At 38.7% G+C, this 12,905-nt stretch overlaps 1 protein-coding gene across 15 annotated transcripts in view; it reads left to right on the top strand.

The window, feature by feature from the left end:
* The window catches only part of SCN1A (sodium voltage-gated channel alpha subunit 1), a 164,500-nt gene that overhangs the window by 12,635 nt on the left and 138,960 nt on the right, over nucleotides 1–12,905 (top strand). For 9 of the 15 annotated variants that reach the window (XM_025404183.1, XM_025404185.1, XM_025404178.1 and 6 more), the window contains exon 1: nucleotides 9,193–9,458. The exons of 4 other annotated variants lie outside the window; for them this stretch is intronic. The gene's annotated coding sequence lies outside the window, so the exon portion shown is untranslated. Of the gene's footprint in view, nucleotides 1–9,192; nucleotides 9,459–10,209; nucleotides 10,297–12,905 lie in introns of those variants that run through there. 2 more of the 15 variants (XM_025404177.1, XM_025404174.1) reach the window with 1 other exon arrangement.

Here is a 12,905-nt window from a genome sequence, read left to right as displayed (position 1 = left end):
TCTAAGTGGGGACACAGCCAAACCCTATCATACACTACCATATACTAGGCACTGTACTAAGGGTTAGGGTACTAAATAGGATCTTTTATCATAAAGAGTTTTGTTTATCTCTGTAAAATATTTTAAACACATGTGTTTTGCTTTTTAAGCAAAGAAAAAGATATGCTTTTAGAGATAAGGTGAGAGACATCGTTATTTTCCCCAGTTCCCACCAACCCTTCACATCTGCTAACCTGGAAAAAACATTCCCAGATGGCTTTGAATGCAGCCCAAGACAGACATTAGCAGAAATTTGGAGAGTCTCCCCCACCACACCTCCCTTCCTAGCTTAAAAAAACAGCTGCATCCTCTTTAGTTAAGCTTCTTGGTCGAGTCGTCTAAAGCTCTAACTCTCATTGGAATCTGGTGCCACTCTTTCACTCTTGCCTGGAATGGCATTGGCTCTATTGCTAGTTCCTGGGCACTCATCAACCATCTTAACCCACTTGGTCAATAGTTTCTCCATAATTGTTTTTATTTTAACCATTTTGAATGTACCATCTACTTTCTGCTAGGAACCTGACTGTATCTGAGGTATAATTTTAAAGCAATAGATGGTTCATAGAAGGGTAACTCTGTTTGTGATGCGGGAGGAGACCTAGGGCAGATGGAGTTACATATAAAGCTACGGCTGTCCTAGAGAGCAGAGAGACAAGAAAAGGGGAGATAGAACACTCATTAACAGTTGTGTGTGTGTAGCACAACATAACATATATATATATATATGCATATGTATGATATGTAATCTTAGAAACAACTACCATGTGAAGTAGAGCAAATGATCACTGAGTTTCATCCTTGCTAAGTGCATGGGAAAATCCACATTCTATATTTGCTTAGTTGCAGAAAGAATGAGGGAAGCAGAAACGTCAAGGGCCACATCCTCTATGTGTCAATTAAAGGGGTACAGACTCAGAAGGTGTCCTTACCTACTTTATTTAGCCTGCTCTTCCCCACAAAGATGAGGGATACAGGTGACTTTGATGTCATGACAGCAACCAGAATGTAAAAGAGACTTTCAAGAAGACCTAGTGGAATATAGAAACAAAGACTTTAGTCTCTGAGCTTCCTTATGTATCAAGTGTCATAGAAAATGTTGAGACCAAGTGGTTCTGTCATTTCAACAACCCATAACGAGCAGAGGAATCTGTTTGCCTTTCACGCCACTGCGGATGAACAGGTATGAGAGTCTGCACTGAGGCATGAAAGTGCAGCTGCCTAGCACCTCTATCCCACACTTGCATCCAAATTTCAGGTGTGGGTAAGCGTCTCAGTTCTCTGCTATTTGATATGAATAGGGGCAATCCCAGAAGCAGCACCTTAGGGGCAATCCCAGAAGCAGCACCTGAGCTCATGGGCCCCAAAATTTCCAAGGAATCTCCAGGAGAACTAGGCTAAATGTGATTATTTTCTGACCCTCGACGTACCTTTTCCCTACTTACTTGCCAATCTCTTCTAATGGACCTCAATCCCTGGAGTGGGCCCTAATGATCTCTGTCCATTATTTGGCCTAGAGTAGAATTCTTGCTTTTCTCAAGGAAAGAGACAAAAACAAAAGATGTAACCAAATGTAATTTATGTGAGTTTGTAAATTGATATCCGAAGATTGGAACTGCATACAGATGTGTCAAAAGTGTTAATTTCCCCAAGAAATATGGTAGCACCTAATTCCAGCGATACTTGCATACTTTACGGATGGCTTTGCTGTGTTCCTGGTAAAGCCAATGGCTTTCTGCCTTTGAACATGAAAGGAAAAAGATGTTGACAGGAATCCTTTAGGGAAACAGGAACTACATATTTGCTTATGCTAAGTTATGGCAAAGTTCAGTTTTATTCTGTAAATAAAGAGTTGTCTTCATAAATATCAGCTATATCCTTTAGAGTAAAGAAAGTCTTCTTTATAAAAAAAATCTAATTGAAACTCTTCAATAGGTAGGCAAGTGAGGTGGTTGATATAAAGATATATTTAAATGGAAAATTGGTATTCGAGTTCCAATAAGTAATCAATCATATTGTTCTTGGTAATAGCTTTTGTTGATTCATCTTTGCAAGGGATGTCGGGGGGTAGGGGGTATTGCTGAATGACATAAATCAGGAAAGAATCCAAGCATTACATTTAACTGACTTAAGAGTAAAGGAAAAAACACATAAACACTGAATAGAATCCGCACAGTAACTTCATATTTTATGATTGCTCAGGCATTTTCATTATTTACATTTATGTTTATTTTCTCTTTATCCTCCTGTGGCAATAGATATGGAGATAATGTTTTAAATATTGTGATGTACCTTGATCTTTTCTGAAGAACCAAAGCTTTATGAAATCTTGATACATTTAAAGGAGGGGTATGAAGCTCAGGCATGTGAAATGTTGAATTTTGTCTCCCCATATGACAGATAACTATCATATAAATATGGTTTATTAGACCAAAAAAGCAGAACACATATTTTTAGATTTCATCTTGGCATTTCAAGGAAAGTATAGAACTTCAAGATAGTTTGCTTCCTGGATACTTTCTGGGGCTCTCTTTGGGCCTGCATTCCTGAAAGCTGTCAATGCTACACTCTGCGTACCCAGAGCTCGTGCCCTTGGGCTTGAGCACTTTGTGGTTAATATTTAAGAACAGCATGTGGAGCTAGATTGAAGGACAGTCACTTTCTTTATTCTTCACTAAAACCAATGTTGGTTAGTCCATCACCTTCTTAAACAGTAACTGCACTCATACCCTTCATCACATCCATCTCTCTGTCAAAACATGAGTGAAAATCAATTGTGGCATATCTAGAAATACTTCACTCATTTCCATTTTGCTTCTTATGTGCTGATGTACCTTACTCAATATTAATTTTCTTTAGAGTTCAACTGTGGAAACACTTGAATGGATCTTTGTGGTATAAAACTATCTATGTGACCTTGGACAAGTCACTGCACCTCTCTTGGCATCAGTTTCCTCATATCCAAAATAAGAACCCTTTCCTGGTTTATCTCTGAGAATTCTTCAGTTCCATAATTTCTCAATGATTAGCAAAACTCTATCCATAAAGCAATGGTAATGATTTATGTAAATTGACATTGTTTTTTATGAGGTTCACAAAGTTATTTTATCCTACTCGAGGGTTTTGTTGGAATTCGATTCTGGAATGTTTATTCATCAATACTCAGCAGATGTTATCAGGTTCTCTCCAGAAACTACCTTAATTCTACCACAGACTTGGGATATGTTTTGGGAACAATGACAAAAAAAGAAGTCGTAGTTCTTACTCTCAAAGAGATTACTGAGTGGGGTCAGACAGTGGGGAGGTGCACAGATAGAGGGTGGAGGAAAATGCGGTCAAAGAATAGAGGGTCCTGCAAACAGAGGAAGCAAAGGAAGTAAAACAGTGAAGGCATAATGGCTCCCTGCTTGTTTAGGAAAAGGCGAAGAGTTTGTTGTTTTGAAAAACAGCATTTTAGTGTCATCTTCACTAAATATTGATAATGTCTTCTTACGCATTAGCTGAAGAAGAAAAGATCAATTATAAACCAGGCCCCAAAATAATAAAGGATTTAAAATATATACAGAGCACTACAGTAATTTTCGAAGTGCTGCTCGGTTGGTGATATAATCAAAGGAATAATGCTATTATATAAAGTGATAAAAAGTAACTTTGTGATTTAATACTCACTCTGAACCTATATTGTAACGCTAATCTTGTCAGATGATTGACATTCATATACTTAATTTCTCTTCGAGAAATCAGGTTCATGTATTATTCTGTCTTGTTCATAAAACCTACTTATTTGGTTTGGGAATATTGTTATTTCCTTCTCCAACACCAGTGGCTGCCTATGTAATTGAAAGGAAATTGCAGTGAATCTTCCAACAAGGAGTAACTGCTTCCTTGAAATAATCACCTGCAGACATAATTCTGGCTTCTGTGCCAGAATATGCCCTGTCTCGATAGCAGGGAAGGCAGAGGGCAACTAGGGAATCTGATTATCTCCATCATAATGCCCCAACTTCTCTCCTTTCTCTCTCACTTTTAATTACTGCATTGTGGTGAGTTAAGAAAAGCCTATACTATTTTTTCTTCTCCACTACCAGAAAGAGAGAGAGAATAAGGATTTTTTAAAAACTTTTAATAAAATTTTAAATAGTTTAATGTGTGCCCCCAAACACATTGATTCTAACTATACTTCAAAAATACTTCAGAATCAAATCTGTAAGAAAAAATTCAGTTATTTATGTTCATTATATTACAAGTGATTTAAAAAGTGGTTATCTGTGCATCCAAAAATGCAAGTCTATAACAGCTTTGATTCAGTGAATTCCAGTTGCAGCAGAGGGGAGGAGCCCTCAGATATTTTTATATCATATTTGAAAAAAATGGTTGATTATTTGTTTTATTAATTTATGGAATGTATGGACTTTACCACAGTTTCAAAAGTCCACTTTAGTACCTATAAGTATTTTGAAATCAGTTGGTCAATTTTTGCCATCAAAAAATTGTAACTTTAAACTTGCAGAACAACTAGTTGCCCCTATTCCTAAAAGAGAGTTCTTAATTGCAGTTTCTGCATTTATTTGTCTAATAGCAAATAAATTTCACATTCATTTCTGGCTCCCTTTCAAAAGGGCAGGTTAATCTCAAGAGGAAATATATGAGTTTATCATTTTCTGCTAGGCTTTGGTTTCTATTTCTAAAATAGTGGCACAGTGTTGGTAAATGCTTTGTGAGAGCAAGGAATTGATAGTAAATTTTTGCAGAATGCTGCATTTACCAAAAGAAAAAAAAAGAAAACTAGGAAATTGACATCTACATCTACAAAAGCAAAGTACTTAAGTAGTAAATTACATTTACCAAGGATCACATTAGTAGTGTGCTTTATCTGATTACTCCAATCAAAAGGGGGCAAAGCCAGGATTTGTAGTGATACAGTAGTCCTGTAGATTTAAAATCATAAGGTCTGAGTTGAAATCCTAACTCTAGCATTTGCTATCTGTGTTGGGATCACTCCCCGACTTCATCAGAAGACCTGCTAACATCTAGACTTGTCTATTGTCACCACCATCTCCTTTGGGATACCACCCCAAGGTACCCAAGTTCACCTCCAGCCTCCAATTCCTTTCCTGTGGTGGGAAGAGAGGGGAGACCCAGCTTCATGTTGCCCAGTGACTATAGATTCCCAAAGAAATGACAGGGGAATTTAGAAACATTTCTGCCTTAAAACTCAAATGTCGTTGATAACTCTAAGCAAGAGAACCCGAAACCCAAAACATAATGATTTGGCCATTACTTTGGGAAATTTTTGGCTAAAAATCAAGAATGGCTTCCTTCTCCTTGGCAGGCATAAAGTTAATTAATAAATTCTCTTTATAAGGCAGCTGGTTAAAATTTCAGAACTCCACAACTCCAGGAGATAGACATTTGAAAGAATGTTTTTGATAACAAATTGCCTTTATTTTCTATGCAATAAAATATTAAAGAATATTCAGACACTAATTACACTAATTCCTCAGTCTTCTGATAATGAGGCAGTTCTCTCTTTGAACTCTTTCATGATCTAATGGAATCAAGAGACTCTCCTATATGTCTTAAAACTAACAGACAAAATTACCTGGCACAGCTTTTTCCACCTGAGTGACCTCACTCTCTTTTTAATACCCAAGATCTATTGACAGAGATGATGTCCCACTGTAATATTCCCTTTTATGTTTTGGCACTGAGCAGTGCAACCGGCAGAGCAATAACAAAGTAACAACCACATTCTCAGGACAGAGACAGAGTCTTACAAAGACTAAATGACATCTTACGCCTTTATTCTCTTTCCCTTGTTAGGAACTCTCTCATAAAAAAGCCACAGCCACACCCCCTAGGCCAGTTTAGCAAGTCCATTCATTCACAGATTGAAGTATTGTCACCTAGGAAGTGAACAGCTAATTTTTTTCAACTTCTGAAACAAGATTATGAAGGGTTTCCTGGAATGGCTAACTTTACCAATGGGGGCAGAGGAAGATTACTTTTTCGTTTTTTGAAGTTGGAAACGTAACAGTGAGAAAGACACAAAATTATCTCTCAATAAATTAATCTACAAAAATACAAGGAAAATGCAAAGCTGGTTCCACAGGGAGTTTACATTCTGGGAGCCAAATAAAATACATACATAAAACTCTTAGCACAAGGTCAAGTGGGACAAGTGCAGTAGCGATATAAGGTAGCACAGAGTTTTGTTTTAATATCTTTTGCTAACTTTAAAAAATAAATATGTAATTTTAAGTGCATATTACACTAATTTAATAAAAATCTCATATTTTGCCTTTATGCTCAGCCTTAAACATGGAATATTTAAAGTTACTAATACTGTAAAATTGCTTCAGCTCTGATGAATGAAATGTCTGTGTACAGAATGATGAGCTCTTAGTTAATAGTACTCTTTGGGCCATGCTTGGGATATTGGCCTTTTCTCAGAGACTGTATGAGAATAGTCATTTATCTCCTTATGCTCAATGCTTTCAACTTGTCAAGTGACCATGTTTCATAAGATAAAACATAAAATTGTTCCATAATTAACAAAAGAAAAAAGAATTCTATCTGCTGAGAAAATAGAAAAGACGTTGAAGAAGACAGAATATTTGATCCAGACATTTAAAATATTGGTAGAATTTGCTACATGTAGATGGATGAAAGGTCTGCCAAGAGAAGTGAAGGTTGTGAACAAAGATATGGAGGCAGAAGGGTAGCGTGCACGCTGAATGCATTGTGTCTTTCCGTATGACTGACATGTCAATGTAAACTCCACAAAGGGAGGATTTTGATCTGGTTTGTTTGCTGATGTTACTTCAGTACCTGGAAAAGTGCCTGGCATATATCAGGTGCATGAAGAAGTGAATAAATGAAGTGTCAGATGCCCAGAATATGAATAATACTTGATAGATGCAGTACTGGCAGCTTCCTTGAAGCTAATGAAGTGGTTAGGCCTCCATAGACTAACAGAAACCAAGTTCAATTAAGCAAAAATGGAGTTTGAGTTTATCATGGAACTCAACATCAAGAAAGTGTTTGGATCTTGAGTAGACTGGAGATGGAAACAGGAACACTATTGGGATCCCAGGGAGTTTTCTGGCTCTGTCTTTTGTCACTTCTTCCTCCACATCTGTGTGGCTGCTTTATCTCAGCATCCTGGCCCACCTGGTCCTGAGTCCCCATGGTGAGGGAAGGCTGTCCCCACAGCTGCCAGAATCACATGTAGTGGCTCTCTTTGACCAGGTCAGCTGCGTAGATACCCTCTCCTGCTCCAGTCCTCTGTAGCAAGAGGGTAGGTTTACCACTAAGGATTAGGGAGAAGGACTATTGGGGGAATTGTTAAGAGCAGACACTCAGAAAAATTGGCACCTATAATATGCAATTAGAATTCATTAAAACATGTGGCCAGGGATGTTCTTATTTTGTATTTCTACATATCTAAACTGTACGTACCATTCATATGGAATATATTATTCTAAAAAGAAATCGCCTGTTAGTTCATGCAGTTCCCACTCCCTTTTCATCTCTAACATCTTGGTAATCCTTTACCAGTTGTTGATCACCAGTCTCCTCAGCGTCTTTCAACTTTGCCCTGACTCTACCAAATACTGGACACCATCATTTCCCAGACACTGAGTAACTTCAAATGAATGTGTTCATGCTACTCTGACTGGCTTTTGGGAAAGCACTGGATAGAGTTTTTGAGCTGGAGCAGGAAATTATCTTACTTAATTTCTTTCTTTTATAGATAAAAAGATGGATCCACAAGATAGACCCGATTAGTCCATAATTAAGGGCTAGTAAATGTTTTGGAAACATAGAAATCAAAATTACTTTTCTGTGAGTCTAGAACAGGAAAAAGTGGTGAACTTTTAGATACGTTGCAAAGAACAATGGATTACTCTTTGGGCTCTTGGGACCAACAGCCTTAGTTTTATTGCTTTGCAAGCTATGTGGCCTTGAATAAACCTCAATAAGGCTCAGAAAGCTTCAGTGTTCTCAATATAAATAGGAATAATTATAATTATAATAACATTAATAGTATCTATCTCACCATCCTGTAATAAGGAAGAGAAAGATTAAATATTGAAGGTTATGTTGATAAATGCTAAAACACATGCAATGATTGTAATAAGAAGTGTGTTAGGTGGCAAAAGAAAAATAATGAGGATGAAATATTTACTTCCAACAACTAATCTATACATAATTAATCATGATTTTATGTATGACTGAATGTTTAAGGCTGATTCTATTTTAGAATACAATATATAACATAAAAAGCTCTACTCTTAGTTCCGAGAGTTATAAATAGTTTAGCATGGATTTTCATTGTCTTAGAAAGACCTGATATTTATGGTTTTCATAATTCTATCTTTGGGTAATAGGCAATTGGACTCTGTCTCTCTATATATTTGCTTATTAAAATGGGTTATTATAATTAAGCTTTAGGTTGTGTCCACAAGATGGGAAAACATTGGAGTCAAATATGGTGAAACCATAGAAATTTAGAGTGGGTTGAAAGTCTTGTTTAATCTCTAATTACAGATGAAGATAGTAAGAAGGTAAATGTCCACAGAAGACTTTAGTGGCTTTTTTAAAAGGCATGTGTTCAACAGTGTTGAACTTGAAGTAAAACTCACATTTTGTGACTCTGAGCTGTTCACTATAATATGGAACCTACTCCTAAAACACAATATTAAAACAGAAAACTTTGAAGTCATACATCTGTAATAAAGGGCCACCTGATTGTCTCCTGGTGGAATAAAAAGACAAAGTTTTATTTATAAAATTTATCATTTTTATAGATAACTATGATTCATATTAGGAATAAAGTAACATTTTCAAACAAAAATAATGCTGAAGTTTTTCACATACTACTTGAAAATAGCTATATTTACTTTCAAACTTTTTCCTCTTTGAGTCATTAGGTTCATAATATATAGCAATTGGGAATGAAAGAGAAGCAAGGAGAAGCAGTAGTGGGAGACTACAGAGAAGAAAGGAAAAAAAGAGGCTGAGAGAAAAGAGGTTGAGGAAGAAATCATAAATCCGGATTGTGAGAAAGTGTTTAATATTTAGCCACTAGATGGCGATGTAATGTAAGGTGCCGTCTTGACTTTTTTTTTTTTTTTTTTTTAAACAAGCTATTTGCTGATTTGTATTAGGTACCATAGAGTGAGGCGAGGATGAAGCCGAGAGGATACTGCAGAGGTCTCTGGTGCATGTGTGTATGTGTGCGTTTGTGTGTGTTTGTGTGTCTGTGTGTTCTGCCCCAGTGAGACTGCAGTCCTTGTAAATACTTTGTCACCTTTTGCAAGAAGGAATCTGAACAATTGCAACTGAAGGCACATTGTTATCTCGTCTTTGGGTGATGCTGTTCCTCACTGCAGATGGATAATTTTCCTTTTAATCAGGTAAGCCATCTAATGGTTTCATCTTGATTTTAAGTTTATTAATTCCAATCCTTCCTTTGGAAAAAGAGTGCATGGAAATTCAGTTTGGGCAGAGCAGGAAGTCCATTTTTGTATGTATATTCAGACCAACTGTCCCCCTCCTCCCTCTCCTCCTCTTCTCCTCCCCTCCCCTTCCCCCTCCTCTCTCAACCTTCCATGAACTGAAATCAGGTTTGTTTTGCAGTTCAGCATTTTGATAGAAGATGGGATTCTTTGGCCTGAAATAGCTTGGCATCTGGCCAGTTCTTGCCTTTGCTTGCCTTTATCCTGTTCAAGGTCTCTTTTGATCCTATTGAAGCCCCCTCCTTCACTGGTGCTTTGGAAGTGGACTAGCTGGCTGTGGATAGAGGTCATATTGTTCTTAAGGACGGAGCAAAAATTAGATCTCAGTTTTAACTCCACAGGAAGAAAGAAGGCAGCGGGGCTGCTGCCGAAGCCTAGCATTGCAGGGGTATTCAGCTTCCTGAGGCTGAGGCTGGGCTTTTGAGAAGAAATGCCTCATGCGTTGGACAAGGAGGGGGCAATGATTTTCCCCCCAACTCCTATTGAGCCACACTAGAAAAGGAGCTTGAGGGAAGTGGTAAAGAGTCCCCTTTTTCCATGCAATGCCAAATAGGAAACATTGACTTACTTTTACTTAGACAGAGGTCACAATCAGCAATGATACTGCAGATACTGCTCCGTTCCTAGTGTGAACCGTCTTGCTTTTCAGAACAGCACAAGAATTATTTCTGGGTGGAGGTGAGGCTTGTCCAAACGTCTTTGCTATCATGGATTCCCTGACTCCTACCTGTTTGAGGTATGTGTTTAAAGACCCGACCCACTTGCTGCATTTACTTCTCATTTCTTTTTGTTCTCCTTGATTACTCACTGGCGATTGTTAACAAATCGGTCTGGAGTGGTGGGTAGGTGCCTTTCACCTGTCCAATGCAACAATTAAGTCAAGGCAGGGTACATCACTGTCAATATGTGCATGTGACTAAATATTTCTGAGTGCAGTAGCAAACTTGCAAATTGCCAAGTGCTGTTGCTATCACACCTATGAAATGTGGCTTCTTTTTCTATGGATTTGCAGGTTCACGTGGTATTTCTGATGCGCTAGTGTAGTAACAGAACATATTTCTCCAAAAAGCACTTTAAATCATCCCAAGAGGATGTGGCCAGACAGAAATAGGAAAATTCCATGCTGAGGTTGGTGATTCCTGCTTTAGTTTCTCCTGCCCAGAGAAGTGGGTAGCTTACCTTTCCTATTTGCTGCAATACCTGGCACGCCAGGGTGATGCAACCAGGAGCTTCCGCACGTTCCCAGCGCGTCTGACACTTTTCTTTCCCTCAGCTGTGCATTTCAGGAGAATAACTGTAGTGAAAAACTCCTTTAAAACTCTTTTATGATTGTTGCTTTTGTAATTGCTATGAAGCAATTACAAAATCACATCTCTCTTCTAGGAGGAGTTGTGCAATTTAGGCCTTCCTTCACAAAGCTCCTGGAAGAGATTTTTAGCTGGCATCTATTTTAGGAACATAATGTGTAGACAGGAATGAATGGCCACAGAGATTTACGGGAAACCAATTTCTTGGAGAGGGTGAGGTAACATTGTAAACCACTAGAACAGAGCACAAGTGGCTGGTTATATTACATGAACCCAGCAATGGAATTAGTTTTCATTAAACTCACTATAACTAATTTGTGTGGCTTTTTTTTCCTCCTCCCTTCACATTGTTTGTCTGTTTTGTTTCAAATATCTATATAGGAGGCCAGGATACCCAGAGTGCTCATACTGGTAAAAATAACACATTGGATTTTGCTGCCAATACGAATAGACTTGATTTACATGCCCCCTCTTGCTGGGAAATGTGCTGTCTGGAGACTCATTTATTATGGTAATTTCTCTTTAAGACAAGGCAGGAGGGATTGTCCATCTATGGGTTGGGGCAAGGGGGGCACAATTGGAGGCCTAATTAATTATACAGTATTCAAGAAGGCACTGAGGAGCTCAGTTAGGATTCTGCTGTACCAACCAGAGATACCAGGGGCAACCAGGCCCACTAGAGACCTAAGGTAAACTCTGTCACCACCAGCAGAGGAATCCAGTAAGAAACATTCTAGTTCCTTGTTTAGAGGGTACTATCAGGGAATCCAGAGATTCAGAGAGGGTAAACACAAGAGCACTTCATCTGGGAACTGCTGACGAAGAAGGGAAAATCTGGGGCTTGCTTGGTGTTACCTCTAGGATGTCATCAACCAGGCATTTCTCAAGGGTTTATGTTGGTGTGAGTCTGACAGTGACACACAAAAGCATCCCTCCAAAATTTAGCCTGGGGACCTTGAAAGGTATTGCTTTCTCCTTGGGCAGTTGGAGAGGCTGAACCTACTACTTTCTCCCTGTACTTGCCAAAGAGTACAAAGCCTACTCTCTTCCAGCTACCTCAGAATGGGGATGGTGGGAGAAACAGATCCCAGAGAAGGGTGGGGAGAGAATCAGCAATTGAAGGTCCTATATAGTCACGCTCAGGGTCATTGGGGCTGTGCTCTGTGAGGTTATCACTTCCCTTTGAAATTCTAATTAGTGAATGAAGCTTGCTCCCCAGCTCAATTTAGATTGCGTTAGTTTAGGGTAGGGTGGGGAGAAATTTATTCTCATTGCACTTGTGATCAGAAAAAGAAGTTACGACAAAATTCCCCAAGCTGCCCCAAAGTTTGCTTTTCCAACTTTTAAATTTTGTTCACATTCCTAGATTTCCATTTATTAATTGTTTTATTTATCAAAAATGTATAGCATTTACTCTGTGCCAGCCACTATCCTAAGCAGTACTTTGCAAATATGATCTCATTTAATCCTATGAGGTAGGTACTATTGTTAATTTTATAGGTGAGAAAACCAAGGCACAGTGAAGTTCAATTAACTTGCTGGGTTATGCAGTTAGTAAGTGGCAGAATCCAAGCAGTCTTGCCACACCGTGGCCGTGGCATCTGTGTTCTTGACATTTGTTCATCATCCATGTGATGCTACAGCTACAGCTTAGCCAGGAGAGTCAGGAATCGAGTTGGGTGCAGTCGTGCATGCGAGCTATAATTTATCTGCTTTCTGACATGTCAGAATTCCAGAAAGTTTGGTTTAGAATGATTACCCAAATCCACTCCATTTTTTTGTTTGTTTCTTTGTTGTTGTTTTGAGACAGAGTCTCACTCTGTCGCCCAGGCTGGAGTGCAGTGGCACGATCTTGGCTCACTGCAATTTCTGCCTCCCGGGTTGAAGTGATTCTCCTGCCTCAGCCTCCCGAGTAGCTGGGACTACAGGTCAGCACCACCACACCCGGCTAATTTTGGTATTTTGTACAGAGGGGGTTTCACTATGTTGGCCAGGCTAGTCTCAATCTCCTGACCTCAAGTGTTCTGCCTGCCTCAGC

Source organism: Theropithecus gelada, chromosome 12, assembly GCF_003255815.1.
Source record: "Theropithecus gelada isolate Dixy chromosome 12, Tgel_1.0, whole genome shotgun sequence".
Taxonomy (NCBI): domain Eukaryota; kingdom Metazoa; phylum Chordata; class Mammalia; order Primates; family Cercopithecidae; genus Theropithecus; species Theropithecus gelada.
This window is presented reverse-complemented; position numbering and strand designations above follow the sequence as displayed.